The 15,023-nt window shown below is 39.0% G+C and overlaps 1 pseudogene; it reads left to right on the plus strand.

Moving 5' to 3' along the window:
* The first annotated feature begins 822 nt into the window (after positions 1-822).
* Positions 823-1,324, plus strand: LOC100977484 (ubiquitin-ribosomal protein eS31 fusion protein-like; annotated as a pseudogene).
* Positions 1,325-15,023: the final 13,699 nt, after the last annotated feature.

Consider the following 15,023-nt stretch of genomic DNA (forward strand, 5'->3'; position numbering starts at 1 on the left):
ATAATAGGATCAATCTCATAGATTTGCTGTGAATTTATATAAGAAAAGAGTTCTTCTGCTACCTCCATACCTGGAACATAGGAGCATCCTATCTGGACTGAGTGAAACATCAATTTCAGTTGTGGTTGAGCCACATTGTAATCTGGACCGAGTGAAAAACCAATTTCAATTATGGTTTAGCCACATTGTATTTTGAGTCTGTCGGTTACACCTGTTTAGTCTACACTAACTCATACAGTTATCAACAGCAATTTAAACCATTATGCAGGTGTTGTCACTTACAAGTGGGAACTAAATGGTGAGAACTCATGAACACAAAGAAAGGAACCACAGACACTGGGGTCTACTTGAGGGTTGAGGGTGACAGGAGGGAAACTTTCTATAAACTCAAAACAAATCTGTGAGGTTGATCCTATTACTGATATATATATATACATATAACTTTATATATATATAATACACAAAGAAATTATATATATATGTATATATAAGCATGTAAAATGATGCCTGATCATAACACACTCAAAACAAATCTATGAGATTGGTCCTATTATTGTCCCATTTAGTAGATGAAGAAACTGAAGTAGAAAGTGTTTAGGTAAGTTGCTGAAAGTTAGACAGCTAGTAAGCTGAAGAGCTGGGATTCAAACCCAGGCAAGTAGGCTCCAGTCTGACTCCAGAGCCCTCTCTCACAGCCCCTTTGGAGAAATGTCATTTCCAAAGTCCCACCACTTTCTAGTGGAGAACTCAATGTTTTATGAGTTATAGTAGAAGGTTTGTTCCAATAAAACAAACATTTTCGCTTTTCGATCCACCATCTGCGGTGCAGCCACCACCAAAATGCAGATTTTCGTGAAAACCCTTATGGAGAAGACCATCACCCTCGAGGCTGAACCCTTGGATACGATAGAAAATGTAAAGGCCAAGATCCAGGATAAGGAAGGAATTCCTCCTGATCAGCAAAGACTGATCTTTGCTGGAAAGCAACTGGAAGATGGATGTACTTTGTCTGACTACAGTATTCAAAAGGAGTCTACTCTTCATCTTGTGTTGAGACTTCGTGGTGGTGATAAAAAAAGGAAGAAGTCTTACACCACTCCCAAGAAGAATAAGCACGAGAGAAAGAAGGTTAAGCTGGCTGTCCTGAAATATTATAAGGTGGATGAGAATGGCAAAATTAGTTGCCTTTGTCGAGAGTGACCTTCTGATGAATGTGGTGCTGAGGTGTTTATGGCAAGCCACTTTGACAGACATTATTGTGGCAAATGTTGTCTGACTTAACTGCTTCAACAAACCAGAAGACAAGTAATTGTATGAGTTAATAAAAGACATGAACTAACAACAACAACAACAACAAAAACATTTTCTCTGTACATCCAACTGCCTTCCTATGTTAGGCATCTACATCATATAAAAACTTTAAAACGTATCTAATTAGAATCTTCCACAGAGCCTAACCTCCTGAGATACCATTATTTTTGGCAGATACCTCCTACAAAACAAACTATTGAAGTACTAATCTAATATTTGGGTTCTCTAGATGTAATAGTTTCTAATTTCTGAATGATTCTTTCTTTCTTTCTTTCTTTCTTTCTTTCTTTCTTTCTTTCTTTCTTTCTTTCTTTCTTTCTCTCCTTCCTTCCTTCCTTCCTTTTCTTTCTTTTGAATATTATGTTGAGATTCATGAAACCCAGGAATGAAGGTCTCAAACTCCTCTCAACACCTAGAATATACTTAGCTTCTCAGAGAAATGTAAACAGTTTGGTCCCTTGGGAATTATTTTTAAAACACTAGTCATCTTTTGTTTTGAAACTCAGCATTAAAAAGTATGTTTTTGGATTATGAATATTATATCCTTCTCCAACGAGGTACAGCAAATGGTATAAAAAGGAATAAGGTAGCTCCATGAGGGTATTAACTCAATGAAGCAAGGAAGCTCATTAATGAATAATTTGGAATTGAAATTTGGCCAGAATACTATTCCTCACATTTCTCCAATACTAAGGTTATGTATTTGTAAGCAAAATAAAGAAAGAATTGAGGCAATTGTCTAGATAGTTTAAGCTACAGACCACTTTCGCTGATAACAACCCACACAATTATAGTCTCTATTGGTTTGGCTGGAATTATTCAGACAGCTGCCTCAATTTTCCCCTTCACTTTCCATCCATAGAGATGACCCAAAGTAAAAGGACAAACCATAGTTGGAATTGTAAATGCAGAGTTCCACATTTTATTCAAAACATGAAACTTGTTAAACTAGAGAAGTCATCTCAAGGGAGAGATTGTTCTACAATAACCAGAAATAAATCCCTCAGTCTCTAATTAGAATGACTTACTTGAATCCTAGTTAGCCTTGACAATGCTCTGTTTTTATTCAACTTTCCAAAGTTCGGCAAAGAAAAATAATTATTAAACACCTATGTCAGAAACTATGGCAGTGTATTAGTAGAGTTTATTTTATTTCATTCTTTTTAGAAACATTGTCTAAGTAGCAGATAACATTCCATTTTGCAGAGAAATGAAACAGGCAAAGTCAAGATTTTTTTTAAATATAAGAACTTTGCCCAACAGAATACTCTTAGTACGTACTGGAAGAACCAGAGAATTCTTTTGATATGAACCTCAGTATTCCATCCACCATGGAGACACGGATGACAGAAAAATTTTTAATCAGGGAACTGAAAGGCAGTACCTTTTGAGGTCTTTACTGCTGTTAGCATAACAATCTCTTTAAAAAATAGAAAATCTCCTCCAAATTAGTAATATTAAAAATGAACTGTTTTGTTCACTTTTGCCCCTCAATATCTTGCTAGTAAATTAGAATTCTTAATTACTTCTGGAAGTCAATTAGTTTGGCTCAGCAAGATCCAAGAGGAAAAAAATAAGAAAAGATAATAAAATCGTATTTGAGAATACTTACATTCACAAAATCAATTTTATCCAACAGATGGTTGTTGTTATTCCCATTTTGCACTAGATACAAGTAAATAATACCATCATGTAGTGAAATGAGTCTAGTTTTTGTATAGACTTTTTGAATCAGAAACTTAAAGGTCTAAACTTAACTTTGAAATGTACTTTGAAATGTGTAATTGGCCAAACAATTAAATTAAGCAAGAGTGCATTCAAAATAAATCCTAACTAACATGGAGATAAGATCCCAAAGTAGTTCTAACATTTACATCTAGAAGTGGGTCTCTCACCAAGCATTGGTTTTGATCTTTAATCAGAGAAGCAGGTCAGGACAACTTGGGAAACTTGATCCAATTTCACTGGCCCAGAGCTCATCCTGGTCCTATGGTCTGATTCCTCAAGGATAGGGCCTGGACATACATATTTTGAAAATGTTCCATTCCTCTCCCATTCGGATCAATGTGATGACCAAGATGTACTCCAATAAGTAACAGACCCTAATATTTATATTATTGCTAAAACTGAAGCCATTATTTTGAGAAGTTGAACTCCAATACTCCGTTGGTTCTTTCTAAGAATGCCATACCAGGCAAGATGTTCTATGTGAACATAATGGAAATTTGTTACGGCCATGGGGGACAATCATTGCCCATAGTACTTTCAAATGTTTATAGGTAAACATCATGGAAGTTCTGCTTTATGGTACCAAGCTTTGGGTGTCTGGACTCTGGGAAAAATACCTCATATATACTATAAATTTTATCTTGGATCAAGCTAGATCTTCAGAGGTTGCCTATGTGAACCAGATTGCCTGATTCCTGAAGGATTTTTTTCGCTGAATTACACTTTAGGTTTTGCCATCAGACACTTGGCTTCTTCTCACATTGACAAAAATCAGTGATTCTGTCAGGTTAGTTCAAGTAATAAGCACAACCCATGTCTTGCAGGAAGAGCAGAACCACAATAGAGTAAGGTTCCAGGGAAACCTGCTATGTCATTCAGAAATTTCCACAGTCCCCATGATCAGCTGTCTCAAACCTCAGCTCAGCATCAGGGCTTATGGATTACACCATTGCTAGCCCAACAAAATCATCAACTCTGTGTGTCCTTTTCATTTTGTGCCTATGTATTGTCTCAGCTGCCTCTTGGCCTCTGCAACCTAACTTTTCTCCTTGGCCCTTCAGTTCCTGCCCACGCTTCCAAATAATTGCCTCCGCTTTGTACCTATTGTCTTCAAACACCCTAAAAGAAAACATCCAGTTGTTTTCTCTCAACTTCAGTCATGCTTTCTAAGCAAAGCTTTTTTGTCAGATGGCCTTGTAGGCCACTAGCCAGTCTGTAAACACCAGTTACTCTTCAGTCAAGTGCCCCTCCCATCCCCAGGCCAATTAGCTGTGGCCATAATGTTTATAATTGGGGCATTTGTTATCTGCGCAAGTGTGTGTGTCTGTGTGTGTGTGTGTGTGTGTGTTAGAAGGGGAGCTATAGGGTACAGAGCACAGCTACTTGTAGGCCAGCCAGCTATGGCTAATTTCCTTTCCTTAGTGATCTGTGGCTATTGTAAGCACTTTAAATTTTAGTTTGTCCTGGTTTGCACTGAGGAATAGTACACAAAATATTTATAGAGACTTGTATTGCATTTATTTTAGTTATGTTGTTGAGAATGTACAACTACATCTCACTGAATACACTTTTCACAGGTCTAGGAGAGAAATTTCTCTTACATCCTGATGCAAATAAAAGCTTTGCTTATCATGAGTTTCTGGTTGGTTTTGCTCTTATGTAAAAGATTAAATTTGTAAATACCCATTGGAGCAAATCAGGGTTACATTTGTGGTTCACCTCTGGCAACAATACAGAATTTTGTGGTCGGCGTCTAGAGCTCAGCCTATTCCTACTTTTACTTTATTTCATTTTCCTGTTTAGATTTTATTTCACCTATTTATTCTCATTTATTTTATTTTTATATTTTATGATATGCATCTACTTAAGCCACAGCAAATCTTAATTTTAGATGAGATAAGATATTAAAAATGACCAAAGCTGGCCAGGAGCAGTGGCTCATGCCTGTAATCCCAGCACTTTGGGAGGCCAAGGCGGGTGGATCACAAGGTCAGGAGTTTGAGACCAGCCTGGCCAACATAGTGAAACCCCATCTCTACTAAAAATACAAAAACTAGCCAAGCGTGGTGGTGGGTGCCTGTAATCCCAATTACTCGGGAGGCTGAGGCAGGAGAATCGCTTGAACCCGGGTGGCAGAGGCTGCAGTGAGCCGAGATCAGCCACTGCACTCCAGCCTGGGCGACAGAGCAAGACTTCATCTCAAAAAAAAAAAGACAAAAGCTATAATTATTTATTAACATAATTATTCATTCACTAAACTATATTTTTCAACAAAAAAGCAGTCATAGCATTACACTTGTGTCTATATAATTCATCCCAGTTCTAGTCACAATGAGTACTTATTAAAAATTTGTTGAGTGAATGAATGGTTCAATGATTTTTACCAAATATTGGAAGATGATAAATTCCACACTGCAGATATTGAGTAAAATATGCATTTGAAAAATAAGATTATTTCAAGAAAACCAGCAAATTTTATTATACAATCTTGGTAACAATATTGGTCAGATCTTAAATTCTGATTCATCAAAGGTACAATATCTATTTTCTTTTCATCAAACAACACTACTACAGTCACAAATAGCATGAAAGTGAGATTCATTTAAGTTCATAAAGTTTATAAGGACAAAACATGAATTGCATTTTATAATCACTGAAGACCAAAGCCAATACTTTAAAAGCAAATTGCAAATTCTTTTAGTAATTGCTGCATTACTATTCATCATTGTAACCTGTCTCTGAATGAAGTTGTATTTTCGTGTTAGTGTCCTTTGAAATATGTAATTCCATAAGCATTCCATTGTGATGAAAGCTCTTGTGTCCATCCAAACAGAGAAAACACTGTATCACAAGTTACTCATGGCAAGTTTTTGGCAGCTACTTAAAGGGGACAAAAAGGAGGAATTTAATATAATTCAATCAAAGACAGGGGAATGCACATGAGAGAAAAACAAAGCTGGACAGAATATTAGTAAAGTCAGCATTATAACTGAATGCAATACTTTATGGTATTTAAGAACCAGCTAGAAGGAATGCATTGTATTAGCATGATACAACAGCTAATTCATATGTGTGACTACTAGATTTCAAGCAAAAACTTAGCTGTACTAGACATTAGGGTATCTGGCACGAAGATGTCACTTTATGTTTCTGGAAAGATAAACAGCCAGTCATGATTTCTTTTATAGGTCAGGGAAACCTAGGATGCCATCAGCATTCTACAGCTTGCTCTTGTCTGCATCCTGGACAATTTCAACATGTCACTGGAAATAACATGTTGTGTTGTTCAAAGGCTGCCTGAAGAGGAGAGCAAGCCTTTCCCATTGCACTTCCTCTAAACCATCTCTAAACACTTTCTTAGACTCAAAGATAAAAGCCCTTGACCTTTTTACGTAAAACTGAAGTGTATGATCATTGGAACTGATAGTCTACGAACCTACCCTGGATGGACTCCCTTCCAGGTCCTGAATGAGAGAAGTGATTTGACACATCCTCTTGGTTTCAGATTCTTATTCACTACTTTTTAAAATAGAAGCAACGTTGAGGGTAAAATCTGGATTCATAAAAGTCTGCATTAATTATATACTGACTCTGCACTATTAAAACAAAGCCCTTTGACAAGCGGCCATCAGATACCTTTCAGGGGGGGAGTCTTGGCTGTTATTCTTACAGCGTCCCTGAAAGAGCCCTGATCCTCTCTCTGGCTGCAGCTTTTGTTTCCAGCCCTTCTTTTTTCAATGGTTGTCATGGAATCAACTTATTAGCATATGAAAAGCCATACACAACACTTTTCCCTTTACCCCTCGCTCCCCCACAACCAAAAGCCTGTTGCTAAAGCCTTAGTCCTTAATATTCATGTAAAGGAGGGTGGGGTGTGAGAACAGAAATAAAATTGTGAGTGAAAAAACAAAGACGTTTTCAACTTGCATCCTCTCGGGCAAAAATGGCTGATTTTTAAAGAGTTAGAATTTTCTCAGTTTCTGTCTTTTTACTGAGCTTCCCCAGATTTTGGCAACTGTAGTCTCCTACCCTGTTATAATTGACCTTATTCACCAAAATTGGTTTTAATTGCCTCATCAGTCAGAGGACAGATATGTGTGCTTCTCAACGTATTATGACAACTTTTGCTTAATTTGGGATTAATTTCAATAATCAATTCTCATGTTTTCTTAAAAATAACTTCTAAATTTCTTCAAAATTTTTACTTCATAAGTGACAGAAAATTCTCTTTTTCTTTAAAGTGATCTTATAGGTTATGTAAACTACAACTCATGAAAAAGAATAGGCATGTGTTTGGTTTCTGAAGTTGTCTTAGCCCATGTTTATAAGCTACGTTTTGTCTCACCTTGTATATATAGGGTCAAAATAATGCATTGTTTTTCTGTGTAAAAATAAATCTTGCCAACTCCTCCCAAATACACTTATGTAACTAACTTGAAAAGGCTCTAAGAATGTTGCCAAATAAAGAGGAGACTTCTCCTTTTTTGTTTTTTTTGTTGTTGTTGTTGTTGTTTAATGAGACACAGGTCTCACTATGTTGCACAGGCTGGTCTCAGACTTCTGAGCTCAAGTGATCCTCCCACCTCAGCCTTCCAAAGTGCTAGAATTACAGGTGTGAGTCACCACACCTGGCCAAGAGAAGACTTTCTTAAAACAACAAACACAATAAAAATCTCATGAAGCACACTATACTCCATATTCTACAGTAATATAGACAAAACCCATTGTACCACCTGCAAAAATATTCTTGCACAGCATATAAATGTAACACTATCTGGCTTCCAGGAAATTTCTCAACCTAGTCCCCATCTCAATAACCTTTAATAAACACCTAGTATGATGGTGATGATGATGATGATGGTGATGATGATAATGATGATAGTTAGCAAATAATTAGAGCCATGTGCTGTTAAGAGCATTAGGTGATTGATAGATTTAATAGTCAAAACAATCATAAGAACAAAAGTTGATCACTTCTTCAATTTGAGGACTTACTACACTCAATTGTGAAAGTTCTTTTATGGAACAAAATTCTAGTGAAATATACTTCTGTCCAAATGTGACCACGTTGGTTTGGATAAGCCACCTATATAGTCCACAGATGGTATTAATCAGAATTCCTTCAGTGGTTAGTGGCAAATAACCAATTTAAGTGTATAAGCAAGAAAACAAAGGAGGAGGATAGTTATTGACTCTGGAAATGAAAATCCAAGGGAGGCACTGGCTTAAAGCATGGCTAAATCTGAGGATAAATGTATAAATGTCAAGTGTCCAATATTTGACCCTTTTTTTCCTTCTTCTTTCCCATCTGTCATTCCTTCATCTTTCAGCCCTACTTTTGTAGTTGAGCTCCGTTATGCTAGAAAACAATGACGGTTCCCTCTGAGCAGCCCAAGAAAGTGGCTGAAGGAAGTTCTGGATTTACCTCCCCTTTGTTTAGTAACCCTTATGCTGGAAAACAATGACGGTTCCCTCTGAGCAGCCCAAGAAAGTGGCTGAAGGAAGTTCTAGATTTACCTCCCCTTTGTTTAGTAACCCCATCAGAAAGAGGTCACTCCTTTCTCCTGGTTCCCATGTAGCAAAAGCAGAGAAAGATTCTAACTCACTTTGTTTGTCTCATAGGCCCAAATTTTAACTACATCTCCATGGCCAGGGAAATATATGGCCAGTTCTTGTTACTGCCTACTTAGATGTTTGGAGGTAGAATGTCTGTTACACAAAGAGGAAGATGAGAAAGCCTTCAGGGGATGATGGATAAAACCAATAGCTACCTATAATCCACTCCTCCATGTTTACTCCATGGAGGCCTTACTACTCCATGTTTGAAATAAAATATAACTCAAGTTAAATAAGGGCTTCTAATAACCAGCTTCTGTAATTACCTAAACTAATGAGATTAATAGAGGTGTGTCTACTACCATGAAAAGGAAATAATATTAAAATGTCCTTCAGGCCGGGTGTGGTGGCTCATGCTTGTAATCCCAGCACTTTAGGAGGCCAAGGAGAGCAGATCACTTGAAGTCAGGAGTCTGCGACCAGCCTGGCCAACATGGTGAAACCCCAACTCTACTAAAAATACAAAAATTAGCCGGGCCTGGTGTCATCCACCTGTAATCCCAGCTACATGGGAGGCTGAGGCAGGAGAATCACTTGAACCAGGGAGGCAGAGGTTGCAGTGAGCTGAAATCACACCACTGCGCTCCAGCCTGGGCAACAGAGTAAGACTACATACTAAAAAAAAAAAAAAAAAAAAAAAAAAAAAATTGTCCTTCAGCCAAAATTTTACCTAGCATGTATGCAATGTGAAGTCTTTGACAAGTTAGAATGGGCCAGTGTTAAGGAGACATAGCAGAGGCTCAACTGTATTGGGAGGAAGCACTTTAAAAAATACAAATCAATCAATCAAGACATATTTACTTAGTTCCTACCATGTGATCCACAGTGTGCTTTATGCACAGGGAGAAAAATGATGAGAGGCCCACTGGCTATCAGATGATAGAGGTAACACTATAATTACTCAACACACAGCCTAGAGGGTAAACTGAAAAATAAAATTCATTCTTATCCACCAGAAAAATCAATAAGAAAGTGATAAAGCAGAGAGTTAGCCTTTGTCTAACTAATGGAAGCCTCAAGCCTCAGGGATGTCTCCTCCCTACTACCCACCAACATTCCTGGGTTCTTTGATATCCTGCAAACCCCTGTAGTAGCAGAAGCAAAGCTTGGGATTTGGGCTTAACTGGGATTGGCATAAGGAATTTCTAAAAAGCCATGAGTGTCTCCTACCTGCTTGTTACTATTCCACAAGGTGTGAGTTACTATTCCACAAAGTGTGAGACAGATGTGCAAGTGTTCATGTAATTTTTGAAACTATTAGTTCTCTGCAGCCTCCATGTTCTTGTGATTCTCACCTACAAAGCATCTTGGAAAAAGGTGCTATGTAAAGGGTGCTTATTACCATCTGAAGGCATCTCATCGCCCTCCCAGTCACCATGCCAAGAGAAATGAATGGGAGTCATGAATGTGAAAATCTAAAACCAATGGCTGGGTGTGGTGGCTCATGCCTGTAATCCTAGCACCTTAGGGGGCCAAGGTGGGAGGATTGCTTAAGCTCAGGAGTTCGAGACCAGTCTGAACAACATAGTGAGAACTTGTCTCTATTTTTTTTTCAAAATAAAAAACTTAAAAAAAGAAAAAAAAAGAAAATCTAAAACCTCTCCTTCGTGGGTGAGCCCATAAGTGATTCTGTTACCCACAAAAGGGCCTATGCACACAGAAAGAGTACTGCTATTCAGAGATTTCTCAGGACCTTAAAACATTTCTGTAATTTCAATTTACAGCAATCACTTGTCCGTCAGGTTATTCTACATATTGAAACATTTGGAAGCGTAACCCCTGACAATCAGATACTACTTTAATTACTTTAAAACCACAACATTGGCTTTGAAACTCTTACCAAAAAAAAAAAAAAAAAGTTTATTCAACAAACCTCAAGATGTTCCTGTACTTAGTAGATTAAATCTCACAAAAATATTCGTCATAAACTCAGATTTTTCTTAAATTAAAAAACATCACTAAATACCTCTAATTTTCTGTCTCCCGTGTGGAATCCCTCTTTTCCAACCAAATGTTCTTTCTTTTGCTTCAAAAATCAGTTTTGAGCACCCCTCTATCAGAAACCTTCCTTGATTTACTCCACCCTATCTTGATCCATCTATTACTTAACACTTTATAGAGATTTGCAAGAAACCAATCAGTAATCCACAAATAATTATTGAGTCTCTATTACATTCTTAGCACTGCAAAAGTATTGTGGGAAAATCGAAAAAAAGTTTAAGAAAGACATGATCTTTTCCCATATGAAGTTTATAGTCTTTCTCATGAGACAGTATTTACACAAGTGAAATATTTTAAAACAAGATAATATATGGTAAACATGCTGAACTGTATGGGTCAAATAAAAGTAGAAGTGTTCTGTCTTTTCAGTGACCATGATATCACCTCCTGTGTGCTCCCTGTTAGGTTCTAGGGATACTAAGGTTGCTAAAATGCAAAAGTGGCTGTTGTAAGACTCACCATCCAAAGGGAGAAATAGACACATATACAGATGGTTATAATCAAAATGTTGAGTACAAAGACAGAATCTGTGTATTTGGCTCTGGGAGCACAGAGGAAGGGTACCCAACTCACAGAGGAAGGGTACTCAACTCAAAAATGTCTCCCTATATTACCAAATGTCTTCTGAGCAACAAAATGGCCCCCAGTTGAGAATAATTGGTCTAGAAACATTCAGAAAATTATTAAAGAATGAATGGAGCTTTGCCAGTTTACAAGTACTGTTGGGGCAGGGGAAGTGAGAAACAGCAGAAGTGAGGAACAGTATGACAGTATGATGTGTGCAAAATCAATGTGTGCTACATTGCAGGAGTGTAAAGAGCTAGATTCTCTGCTTCAAATTCTTTTAAAATGATGAAACACCTAAATAGATAAACCAACAAATAAATAATCCCCATACATGTTTGCTGAAGAGCAGAAGCAGATTTACCAGGCCTTGAGCATGTTGGAATCTGCTAGGCTTTGAGGACTTTCAGAGGTATAACAGGAAAGCCAGGCTGCAGTCAGGAAGCATTCTAAGCAAGCATGTCTGGAAAGTTGCCAGGGGTCTTATATGAAAAGGACCTGAAGCTCAAAGTCTCCAGTAATTTATTGTGTTTCATTTTCTCGTGCTAAATAAATATTCACTTTTGTACCTGATTTTGTATTCTTTATCATAAAGAAAACCCCTCAAATTGTATAAAATTCCATTCCCCAGAACCTGAATCTGCCCTGCTGAGGAGAGATCCGCAATGAATTACTTTGCCAGGAAGGTAGGTCTTGACCTGAGCTTTGAATAGAAGGCTCCCCTGCTGAGGAGAGAAAGAAATTGTATTCCAAGTGGGGGAGTTTTGTCTCTCTGGGATGGCTTAAATGCAGACTTTCCCAGAAACAGAGGTGGACTTAATGACCATGAAAGATCCCACCCCGCCTTGTGATTTTGTGATTTCAAAGTATTATACTTACATGGGTCACAGTGTACCTACTAGCTTACGACCACAGATCCTGCATGTTGCAGGTCTTGAGTGTGAGCCATTGCTAAGGGATAGCACAGTTCTAAGTATATGTCATAATATATGTATCAACTTCAGAATGAAAGAGCCACTTCTTAGTCCCAGAAACAACTGCCATTCAACTAGAGGCTCTGAACTGTTGTTTTCCCCTTTGTATTTGTATGGATTTAGACCGGGTGATACATTTTGAGGGTGGTATTTTTTTTTAATGAGGCTGATAATACAGTTCTCTAAAGTTTTCTGGTTTAGGCCAATGTTTTAGACTAAAGAACTCAGTTTGTGCCAACCGGAAGTGCTATGCAAAGCTGTCTGGTAGAGTTGACAGAACTCAGGATTTGGAGTCAAAAGACCTGGGTTTGAGTCCCAGATCTCCAACCTTCTTATAAGTCACCTGGTACAGGCACATCTTAAAGGATTTCTGGGAGGAGTAACTAGATTAATTTATCAGGCAATGGTAAAGCCAAATGTATTAGTCCGTTTTCATGCTGCTGATAAAAACCTACTCCAGACTGGGTAATTTATAAAGGAAAGAGGCTTAATGGACTCACAGTTTCACATGACTGAGGAGGTCTCACAATCATGGCAGAAGGCAAAAGGCATGTCTTACATGGTGGCAGACAAGAGAAAATGAGAGATCAGAGCAAAAGGGGAAACCTCTTATAAAACCATCAGACCTCATGAAATTTATTCACTACCATGAGAATAGTATGGGGGAAACTGCCCCCATGATTCAATTATCTCACAGTGGGTCCCTCCCATAACCCATAGGAATTATGGGAGCTACAATTCAAGATGAGGTTTAGGTGGGGACACAGCCAAACCATATCAGCAACCTGTATTTTATAGTTGGAGTCTGTTTGTATTGATTGATTGCTATAATGATTGTTAAATATTAAATATTTTGAGTTTTACCTTGCATGAAGCACAAAGGAGATGCCAGTTAAGATTTCTGCCTACCACTAGCAGAACCTTTGCAGACAAGTCTTGTGGCTGTAAGCACAGATTTAATTGTTGGTTACAGTATGGAAGATGTTATTCTAGAAATGAATCTTTCTGGGGTCATAATGGCTTTGAGTTCTTTTCAAGTAGGTACAAAGATTTAATGCCATGCTGTATGAGAAGCAAAGTCATTAGGGTGGGCCCAGTGGTTCTCAGTCCTGGCTGCACATAGAATCACCTGGTGTATTAGTCAGGGTTCTCTAGCGGTACAGAACTAATGGAATATATATATAAAAGGGAGTTTATTAAGTATTAATAAACTTAATAAAGGGGAGTTTATTAAGTATTAACTCACATGACCACAAGGTCCCAAAATAGGCCATCTGAAGGCTGAGGAGCAAGGAGAGCCAGTCCGAGTTCCAAAACTGAAAAACTTGCAGTTCGATGTTTGAGGGCAGGAAGCATCTAGCACGGGAGAAAGATGTTGGCTGGGAAGCTAGGCCAGTCCCTCTCTCGTTTTTTTTGAGATTGAGTCTCGCTCTGTTGCTCAGGCTGGAGTGCAGTGGTATGATCTTGGCTCACTGCAGCATCCACTTCCTGGGTTCAAGTGATTCTCCTGCCTCAGTCTCCCAAATTGCTGGGATTACAGGTGCCCACGACTATACCCAGCTAATTTTTGTACTTTTTAGTAGAGATAGGGTTTCACCATGTTGGCCAGGGTGGTCTCGAACTCCTGACCTCAGGTGATCTGCCCGCCTTGTCCTCCCAAAGCGCTGGGATTACTGGCGTGAGCCACCATGCCCGGCCTCCAGTCTCCCTTTTTACATTTTTCTGCCTGCTTATATTCTAGCTGTGGTGGCAACTGATTAGATTGTGCCACTCAGATTAAGGATGAGTCTGACTTTCCCAGCCCACTGACTCAAATGTTAATCTCCTTTGGCAACACCCTCACAGACACACCCAGGATCAATACTTTGTATCCTTCAATCCAATCGAGTTGACACTCAGTATTAACCATCACACCTGGGGAGCCTTTTGAAAACACTTGTGCCTGCACCCTACCCTAAACCAAATAAATCAGAAGCTATCTGTGTAGAGTCATGGGAAATCTTCCCCAGGTGATGTCACTGTCCATCCAGAATAGAATCACTGCAGCTAGATATCTATTCTCATTCAGTGCATGAAGCAAGTACCTGGCCCTACAGCTCCTCTACCAGCAGACATTGTGGCAGGTGTCCACTTTCTAGATGAAACCTTCCTTATAAAAGACCTACTGTAGGCCAGTAGGTGGCTCACACCTCTAATCCCAGCAGTTTGGGAGGCTGGGGCGGGTGGATCACCTGAGATCAGGAGTTCAAGACCAGCCCAGACAACATGGTTAAACCCCGCCTCTGCTAAAAATACAAAAAATTAGCCGGGGGTGGTGGTGGGTGCCTGTAATCCCAGCTACTTCAGAGGCTAAGGCAGGAAAATCACTTGAACCTGGGAGCCGGAGGTTACAGTGCGCTGAGGTCACACCGTTGCACTCCAGCCTGGGCAACAAGAGTGAAACTCTGTCTCAAAAAAATAAAAAATGAAAGACCTACTGTGTATGTACCATCCATAAATCCAAGCAAGAGAGGATGCTGCTCTGCATCTTACAAAGGGAGCAACCTGGCCTTCTTTCAACAGCACTTCTCTTCATGAAAAGGAGAGTCCAGGGGGCCAAAGAGATACCCCCACCCCACCCCAAACACATCCTTAATCATGCTTTGAGTTCCCAGGACCCTAAAATTCCCTTCCCAATCAACAAAAACCAACTTCTTAGGACCTGACTAGGCACACCTTTAGGCCAAGGGATGTCCCAGAGGTGGCTGTTGATGAGGGTGTTAATGCAGCTTGGACACGTGTGGTGGAGTTTGAGAGGTCCCATGCATTGTAGGATGGGGGTAGGGTCTG

The sequence above is a fragment of the Pan paniscus genome, chromosome 5 (genome assembly GCF_029289425.2).
Source record: "Pan paniscus chromosome 5, NHGRI_mPanPan1-v2.0_pri, whole genome shotgun sequence".
Taxonomy (NCBI): domain Eukaryota; kingdom Metazoa; phylum Chordata; class Mammalia; order Primates; family Hominidae; genus Pan; species Pan paniscus.